Source organism: Myotis daubentonii, chromosome 3, assembly GCF_963259705.1.
Source record: "Myotis daubentonii chromosome 3, mMyoDau2.1, whole genome shotgun sequence".
Lineage (NCBI taxonomy): Eukaryota > Metazoa > Chordata > Mammalia > Chiroptera > Vespertilionidae > Myotis > Myotis daubentonii.
Window position 1 is genome coordinate 151991096 of NC_081842.1, and position 9746 is coordinate 152000841.

At 41.4% G+C, this 9746-nt stretch overlaps 1 pseudogene; it reads right to left on the minus strand.

Moving 5' to 3' along the window:
- Positions 1-580: 580 nt before the first annotated feature.
- Positions 581-730, minus strand: LOC132232280 (U2 spliceosomal RNA; annotated as a pseudogene).
- Positions 731-9746: the final 9016 nt, after the last annotated feature.

Genomic DNA, 9746 nt, shown 5'->3' on the forward strand with positions numbered 1-9746 from the left:
GGAGATCAGGGCCTATCAGGGTTTCCCTTCCCCCAGCTGCTGCCAGCTGGCCCTGCCATCACCTCTCCACTGCTTGCCATTTGTGGGGCACTGCTCCCCCTCCCCAGCCACTGGTTGCCTCCCTCTATGGGCAACAGGTGTGGGGTGTGATCACTTGGCTGGCCTGGGCCTTCCTCTGCTGGGCGATCTATCACGGGGCTTTGTGATCCATGGCTTTGCAGAGGGTGGCCCCTCCCACCCCCTGCAGTGCTGCTGGCCTGGTAGCCTGGGCCTCCCTTTTTTAGGTGATTGTGGAGGCACCCCCACCCTCTTCAATAATCAATTGCCTTGTGGACAAGTGGCCTGGTTCTCCCTCTGCAGGGCAATCGTGGGGCAATAGCCGGCCCCCGGACCAATGGCAATGCACCCACTTTGGCTGGCCTGGCACCAGTGCGTGTCATAGCACGGTTGTCCAGAAGGTCATCCGGATGGTCGTTCTGCTGTTCAGTTGTTCATTCGATTTGCATATTACACTTTTATTATTATAGATTGGGGGTTGCAAGAGGCACTGGATGAGTAGCAGAAATCGGTAAAGGAACTCAAAAGGTACAGTCTTACAGGTATAAAATAAATAAGTCATTAGGATGTAATATACAGCATTGCACCTAGAGTCAATTATACTGTATTGCATATTTTAAACTGATAAGAACAGATACTACACTTGATCTTAGCCAAAAGGCCGAGAAGCGATGTGTATTGCATATTTTAAAGTTGCTAAGATAGCAAATCTTAGAAGTTCTGATGACAAAAAAAATATTCTGTAACCATGTATGGTGATGAATGTTAACTAGACTTAATGTAGTGATCATTTTGCAATATATACAGATATCAAAACACTATGCTGTACATCTAAGACTAATATGTTATATGTTAATTATAACAATAAAAAGAATTAAAATATTTCACTAATTAAAATGTCATAAAGTCATGATATTATACATACAAAACCCTAGAGACTCCATCAAAAAGCTACTAGACTTAATACATGAATTTGGCAATGTAGCAAGATACAAAATTAACCACAAGAAATCTGAGGCATTTCTATACACCAATAGTGAACTTTCAGAAAGAGAGATTATAAAAACAATCCCATTTACCATCGCACCAAAAAAATTAAGCTACCTAGGAATAAACTTAACTAAAGAGGTAAAAGACCTCTACTCAGAAAACTATAGGACATTGAAAAAAGATATAGAGGAAGACATAAACAGATGGAAGAACATACCGTGTTCATGGATTGGTAGAATCAACATCATTAAAATGTCCATACTACCCAAAGCAATCTATAAATTCAACGCACTTCCCATTAAAATACCAACGGCATACTTCACAGATCTAGAACAAACTCTCCAAAAATTCATCTGGAATAAAAAAAGACCCCGAATAGCTGCAGCAATCCTGAAAAAGAACAAAGTAGGTGGGATCTCAATACCAGATATCAAGTTGTATTACAAAGCCACTGTTCTCAAAACTGCCTGGTACTGGCACAAGAACAGACATATAGATCAATGGAATAGAATAGAGAGCCCAGAAATCGGCCTGAACCAATATGCTCAATTAATATTTGACAAAGGAGGCAAGAACATCCAATAGAGCCAAGATAGTCTCTTCAATAAATGGTGTTGGTAAAATTGGACAGATATATGCAAGAAAATGAAACTAGACCACCAACTTACACCATACACAAAAATAAACTCAAAATGGATAAAGGACTTATATGTACGACAGGAAACCATAAAAATTCTAGGAGAATCCAAAGGCAACAAAATCTCAAACATATGCCGAAGCAATTTCTTCACTGATACAGCTCCTAGGGCACTTGAAACTAAAGAGAAAATGAACAAATGGGACTACATCAAAATAAAAAGCTTCTGCACAGCAAAAGAAACCATCAACAAAACAATGAGAAAACCCACTGTGTGGGAAAACATATTTGCCAATGTCATATCTGATAAGGGCCTAGTCTCCAAAATTTATAGGGAACTCATACAACTTAACAAAAGGAAGATAATCAATCCAATCAAAAACTGGGCAAAGGAACTAAATAGACACCTTTCAAAAGAAGATTTCAGAAAGCCAAGAGACATATGAAAACATGCTCAAAGTCACTAATCATCCAAGAGATGCAAATCAAAACAACAATGAGGTACCATCTCACACCTGTCAGATTGGCTATTATCAACAAATCAACCAACGACAAGTGCTGGAGAGGATGTGGAGAAAAAGGAACACTTGTGCACTGCTGGTGGGAATGCAGACTGGTGCAGCCACTATGGAAGACAGTATGGAGTTTCCTCAAAAAACTAAAAATGGAACTCCCATTTGACCCTGTGATCCCACTTCTAGGAATATATACCAAGAAACCAGAGACCATTATAAACTTTTGAACAATAATAGATACAGAGGCAGAGCTGCCTCAAACAGATTGTCAAACTGCAGCGGGAAGGCCGGGGAGTGGTGGGGGGCAGGAGGTAGGGGGGTAAGAGATCAACCAAAGGACTTGTATGCATGCATATAAGCATAGCCAATGGACATAAGACACTGGGGGATAGGGGAGGCTAGGGGACTGTCAAGGGCAGGGGGGGGGGGGAAATGGACACATATGTAATACCCTTTGTAATACTTTAAGCAATAAAAAATAAAAATAAAAAAATATAAAATGTCATAAAGTGATTCAGGGGGTGTTTTGGTGAGAAGTGTGCAAGGGTGATTTCTTTCCGGGATTCTGTCCAGATGGATTTGATGAATAAACCCAAGGACAAAAGTGGTAGGTGAGAAGTACAGAAACTTTATTGCAAGCAGACACTATCTCTAAAACTTATAATCCTAAGTTTCTATTCCTAAGATTGTCTCTTGTCTGTTCATGTTGGAGCTGCTTTTGATCTGCCTAATGGTTGCTTTAAGACCTAGCAACCATGTCTTGCCAAGCCTTGAGACTGAAACCGCTGGCTTCTCTGCTCAAAGAGTAAAACAGCCTTTTTTTTTTTTTTTTTCCTGGCCAGAGATGTTTTATTACCCCTATGGCTCTCCCAGCTGCTCAGGCCAGGGCTGCTTTTGATCAAACTTATGGCTGCTTAATTGTTCAGGCCAAGATGCCCCTATTCTCTCTGGATCCCCCTCCCTTCCTGTCTGCCTAATTAAGCTAGCTAGTTACACTTACTTATCAAAAGCAAAAAGCAAGACATCAACTAAGAAAAGGTAATTACAATGCAAATATCAATCAAAGAACTCCTATGCAGATTATATAAAGAATTCCCTTGCCTGGCTGGTGTGGTTCAATGGTAGAGCATCAACCTATGAATCAGGAGGATGTAGTTCAATCCCAGTCAGGGCACATGACAAGGTTCCAGGCTCGATCCCCGGTGGGGGGCATACGGGAGACAGCCAATCAATGATTCTCTCTCATTATTGATGTTATTTCTCTCTCCCTTCCTCTCTGAGATCAATAACAAATTTTTTCTTAAGATTAAAAAGATTTTTCCTTAATTCATCAATTTTCAACCTTCTTTTCTCAAGGCACACATAAAGTAATTACTAAGGCTGCTCTTTTAAGAATTAGTTAATGTGTGTCATGAGATAAAAAAAAAAAAAAGAAGATTGAAAATCATTGCCTTAAATCAATCTCACATGCTGAAAAGTTATACCCTTTAAAAATACCTCCCTGCCCTAACCGGTTTGTCTCAGTGGATAGAGCATCAGCTTGCGAATTCAAGGGTCCCAGGCTTGATTCCGGCCAACGGCATGTACCTTGGTTGCAGGCACATACCCAGTAAGGAGTGTGTAGGAGGCAGCTGATTGATGTTTCTCTCTCATCGATGTTTCTAACTCTCTATCCCACTCCCTCTCTGTAAAATATCAATAAAATATATTAAAACAAAACAAAACAAAACAAAAAAAACATAAAGCACATATGTACATATGTCAAAATAACGGAACTATTAAAAAAATAAAAATAAAAATACCTCCCTGTCAATAAGCATATATAAACAAATGTTTTTTAATGTAATAATACTAACATGCAAATTAATTGGATCTTTGACTATCTTTTAGAATAATCCAAGTATTCTAGAGAGTGCAACTCCAAGTACACTGGAAAGAGAGGAAATTTACCTTTCTCTACCTAGCATTTAAAAGAAAAAGTCCCCAGAAAGTTTTTCAAACAGCCTCACCTGAAAACAAAAAGCAGGGAAACTGCACAGAATTCATAGTACTAAACAGAAAGGAGCTGTTTTCTTGATATCTAGTCTATTCCTGAAACTAAGAGCTTGTTCCTGCTTCCACTTACAAAGAACGTGTTCAATACAAATACTTTCCATTTGTTCTTAATCGACACAAGATATTCCTCACTCATGAGAAAAACAAGAGCCAGAGACTTTTAATTTATAAAAGGGCTGATCAGACTGTCTAAGGCAGTGAGGATAAAGGGACACTTACAGCACCAGTACTTCAGTCCACATTTGCAAACACAGAGCCATGGATGAACCTAATTTGATCTTCCTCTTAACATTCTGACTCATCATTGGAGGAAATCCCAAATCAGTAGGCAGGGCCTTGTGATTCAATTAACTGCTATCAACAAACCATTAGTCCTGGCCACTGTTGCTCAGTAGGTCAAGTGTTGTCCCCTGCAGCAAAAGGCTGCAGGTTCAGTTCCAGGTCAGGACATTTGCCCAGGATGTGTGATTGACCCCTGGTAGAGGGCCTGTGGGAGGCTGTTTGGCTCTCATGTTGGTGTTTCTTTCTCTCTCCCCCTCCCTTCCTCTCTTTCTAAAAATCAAAAACAACCAAACGAAAACATTACATACCTTTAAACTGTATTTACTGGTGTGTGAAATGCAAATAATAAAACCTACATTATATGCATGTGCTGAAGAATAAATTGAATGTAGTTAATGACACCTGCAAAGAGTTTAGAACCACAGCAGTGTTTGCATTTACTACCTGTTTGGTGATTGTGACACTAGAGACCCAGCACATATGGGGTTTGGACCGTACACTGAACAGCAGAAGGATGTGCTAGACCAGGGATGGGCAACCCCTGGCACGTGTGCCAAACATGGCACGCCAGTAACTTTTGCTGGCATGCGAAACCCTCTCTTATAATCTTCCATTTACAATTTTTTTCTTAATATCGACTTTTTTATTTTTCAGATAAATTCAGTGTAGGTGCATCTTAGATAAATAAATAATTTTACATAACATGTATAGATTAAAAATAATGCATTTTTCATCATCATATACTGTGTTTTTGTTGCTCAAATAAATTTTATTATTTCTTTAAGGTTCTTCACATACGTACACCTTAAGAGATATCAAGTAGGCGTAACATGTTCTCAAAAAATTAGGGTTGGCACGCAGAAGAATTTTGAGTCAGAGGTTTTACTGGTTTTGGCACGCACTCACAAAATGTTTGTACCCCTGTGCTAGACCACTGCTGCATTTTCCTTTTTTTTTTATCCCTCTCTTTCTCATTTTACTGAGCTGAATAAAATGAAATTGAATGCCTATGAAAGTTTTCAAAAAGAAATTGACCACACATCAAAACAAGACATGCTGATAACAATCAGTGACTAGAATGTACAAGTAGGAAATAAAGCAGAATCAAATGTCATTGGTAAATTTGGACTGGGGTCAGAAACAAAGCAGGAAAACAGCTCATGAAATTCTGTGAGACAAACCAGTTTTTCCATCACAAACATATGCTTCACACAACTGGACAACTATATAATAGGAAGCAAAAAAATGTATTTCCTTAAAAAATTACTCTTCCAGGTATTTTTTAAAGAAATATACAGTGGATTACTGAGGTATTCTGTTTGTAACTAGTTCTCAAGCAGTTCAGACATAGAAAGAAAGTACGTGGTAAAATAACATTAAGGGAATGTGTTACTTTTGGCCAAGTTTATGAGGAATGGAAATTAATTCTTCTTTCAAGTTTTGGTAGAAATCACCAGTGAAGCCATTTGGGCCTGAGCTTTCCTTGGTGGCAGTTTCCAACCTCTTTACTTGGTACAAGTCTATTCAGATGAGCTATTTTTCTTGGGCAGTTTCAGTAGTTTGTGTCTTTCTAGGAATTTGTCCATTTTTAAACTAATTTGTTGGCATGAGGTTGTTTATACTCTTGCCCTATAATCTTTTTTTTCTGTCAATAGTAATGTTCTCTTTTTCATTCCTGATTTCAATATTTTTAGTCTCCTTTCTTTTCTTCTTGGCCAGTTTAGCTAAAAGTTTGTCAAAATTGGTTTTCAAAGCACCAACTTTTCTGTCATTGATTTTTTCTATATTTTCCCATTATCTATGTCATTAATATCATTTACATAAATCTCTATTTTTTCCTTCTGCTTGCTTTGGGTTTAGTTGGTTCTTATTTTACATTGTTCTAAGGTGAAAGAATATTAATTGAGATCTGTTGTTTCTCAGTGGTGCTCCAGGAAATATAAATGATTTATTTCTCAGAATATATTTCAGCCTGTCCTCTGTATCTCTGAGTGTTTCTATTTTATTTGTTAGTTTAATTTGTTCATTAGATTCCACATGTAAGTAAAATCATATGTTATTTGTCTTCCTCTGACTGGCTTACTTCACTTAGCATAATACTCTCCAGGACCTCGAAGGGGAAGGGGGATTGAGAGATTGGGTGAAAAAAGTGAAGAGATTAAGCAAAAAATAAATAAATAAATAAAAATATAAAACACTCACATATATAGACAACAGTGTGGTGATTACTAGAGGAAAAGGGGATGGGAAGGTAGAAGAGAGAAAAGGGGCATCAATGGTGACAGAAGGAGAATTGACATTGGGTGGTAAATATCCTATCTAATAAAAGAGAAAAATGGTAATTGGCGTACGACGATACCCTTTTCATTGGCTAATCAGGGCTATATGCAAATTAACTGCCAACTATGATTGGCAGTTAACTGCCAACTAAGATTGGCAGTTAACTGCCAACAAGATGGCGGTTAATTTGCATATGTAGGCACAATGCAGGGAGGCGAAAGGGAAAGCAGGAAGAAGCCCCCTGCCACTGACAGTGATCGGAAACCCAGGGGGGAGCTAAGAGCTGGGGGGCAGGGCAAAGGCGGCCCCAGGGCCGCCTTTGCCCTGCCCCCCAGCCATGATCGGAGAATCAGGCGCCTTTGCCGCCCTGGCCAGTGATAGCAGGAAGTAGGGGTGGAGCCAGCGATGGGAGCTGGACACGGTCGAAGCTGGCAGTCCCGGGAGCTAGGGGTCCCTTGCCTGGGCCTAAAGCGGAGCCCACGATTGCGGGGCCGCTGCAGCTGCGGGTCCCCGCTGCCCGGGCCGGACACCTAGGCCAGAGGCCTCAGGCCTGGTCAAGGGGCCGATCCGGTGATTGGTGATCGGAGGGTGATGAGGGTCAACTCCTCTGGCTGAGGCATCAGGCCTGGGTGGGGGGCGGAGCAGGGGATTGGGGGGATATGATGGTCCCCTTGCCCAGGCCTGAAGCCTGGGTCAGAGGCGTCAGGCTTGGGCGGGGGGTGGAGCAAGCGATCAGAGGGAGATGGGGGTCCCCTGCCCAGGCATGATTCCTGGGCCAGAGGCCTCAGGCCTGGGCGGGGGCCAGAGCCAGTGATCAGGGGGAGATGGGGGTCCCCTGTCCAAGCCTGACACCTCTGTCAGAGGTGTCAGGCCTGGGCAAGGGGCCGATCAGGCGATCAGAGGGTGATGGGGGTCTACACCTCTGGCCAAGGCATCAGGCCTGGGCAAGGGGCCGATCCTGCGATTGGAGGGTGATGGGGGTCAATGCCTGAGGGCTCCCAGTATGTGAGAGGGGGCAGGCTGGGCTGAGGGACACTCCCCCCCCACACACACCCAGTGCATGAATTTCATGCACTGGGCCCCTAGTACAATATATGGATGATGTGTTAGAGAACTGTACACTTGAAAACCACATAACTTTATTAATCGATGTCATTCCAATATATTCAATAAAATTAAAAAGAAAAAGAATATACCTCGAATTTATGCTAAATTAATCCCAGTGAAACACAGAACAGTTACTCCTATAACTCTATTCCTTCTTACCTCCATTTAATGTTATTATTTTTACACTAGAGGCCCAATGCACAACATTCATGCTTCCCTCTGGCACCTGGGACCCAGACCCCCCTAGCAGCCACGGCTTCCTCTGGAAAGATGTCTGGTCTAATTAACATATTACCTTTTATTATTATAGATATATATTACAAATTACATCTATACATGTACCAATCATAACAAAACATTTTGATAGTTATTAATTTATATGATTTTATGTCTTTTAAATTGAATGAAGGAGAAAGAATAAATGTATAGGGCTTGGTATGGTAACCTTCTTTCTTATAATTTTGCTTCTCTATATTGCTATGAGTTCATGTGAACACCATGTGTTATATCTTTATTTCAATAGGCGGTGAAACCACTGACCTCCTTTATTCTGCTTTGCTAAATATATTACTTTTAAGTATCAAATAGGCCCTGCAATACAATTATATACATATTGTTGTATACAATTGCTTCTTAAACCAGTTAAGAGGAGAAAGGAGAGGAAGTCTGTATTTATACTGTCTTTTATAATTACGCAATTCCCTTAATGCTACTCTTTGGTTTTCTATGTGAATTCCATTACCACCTGAGGTCACTTGCTTCCTGCTTGAACACCTCCTTCTGTGTTTTTTGTAAAGTCAATTTGCTAGCAATAAAGTTTCCTCAAGTCTCCACCCTGTTTCAAATAAAATCAGTTCTTTGGGGGAGAACTTCAGAGATCTCTGTGATGATGCACTGCCTCTCTCCCTGGACAAAAATCTATTAGTCACGGCTCCTCCCTGGGCAGGGGTGGTAGCCTCTGGTCTTCCCCACTTGCCTCTCCCAGCTTGGAAATTCCTTCCTACAAGTGAGCCAGAGGGAGGGTGATCAGGGCAGGCAATCTCAACCCCATCCTTCCTCCCACCTATGCATCAGCTAGAGCCTTCACTCTGAGTGGAACTGGGTGGAGGTTGATAGCCCCAGCCTCCAGGAATTTAGTCTCTGCAACTCAGTGTTGAAGGCCATGAGAAATACTGGTGGGCTTCCTCTCCCAGTGACATTCCTTACCCTGCTTGAAGAGGGAAGAGGGAGCCACATCTTGTTGCCCACACCCACCAGGAGCCAGCAATGGAGCTTTTGTCAAACTGAACTAGTTAAAAACTTCAATGAAATCCAAGAACCCTCCCTGTTAGGTTGGAGAGAGCCCAGGATCAGATGCATGCAGACCTGTGATGAGATAATGGACTCTCCCTGGCATTTCTAACAGATCAGCCTGCCAGACACAGATACTGACTCCTTCCAGAATACCTTGCTGACCCCCTGCAGCTGAAACTTCCTCAGCTGAATACCTCAGCTCATGTACCCACCCCTCACCCAACTGCAGTATAAAAAAAGCGCCCCCCTCCCTGTTGGCGTGAATCCACATGCCCTGTCTTTGGGGTAAGTGGGTCTCTCGAGGACGCATAAATAAACCTTTTCCTTTTCTTTCTTTTTCTGATTCACTGGACTGTCTTTATTTCCTATGCCGCCTCCTGAGCCACCTAACCTAACACTCCCCTTTGCCTAGCTTTCAGAAATTCCTTTTTGTTTGTTTGTTTGTTTTTGAGTCAGTGCTTTGTACTCAGTGCTTTCCATTTCACATTAAACCCTTCACTTCTAATTAATGGGTCTTTAGGACTTCCAGA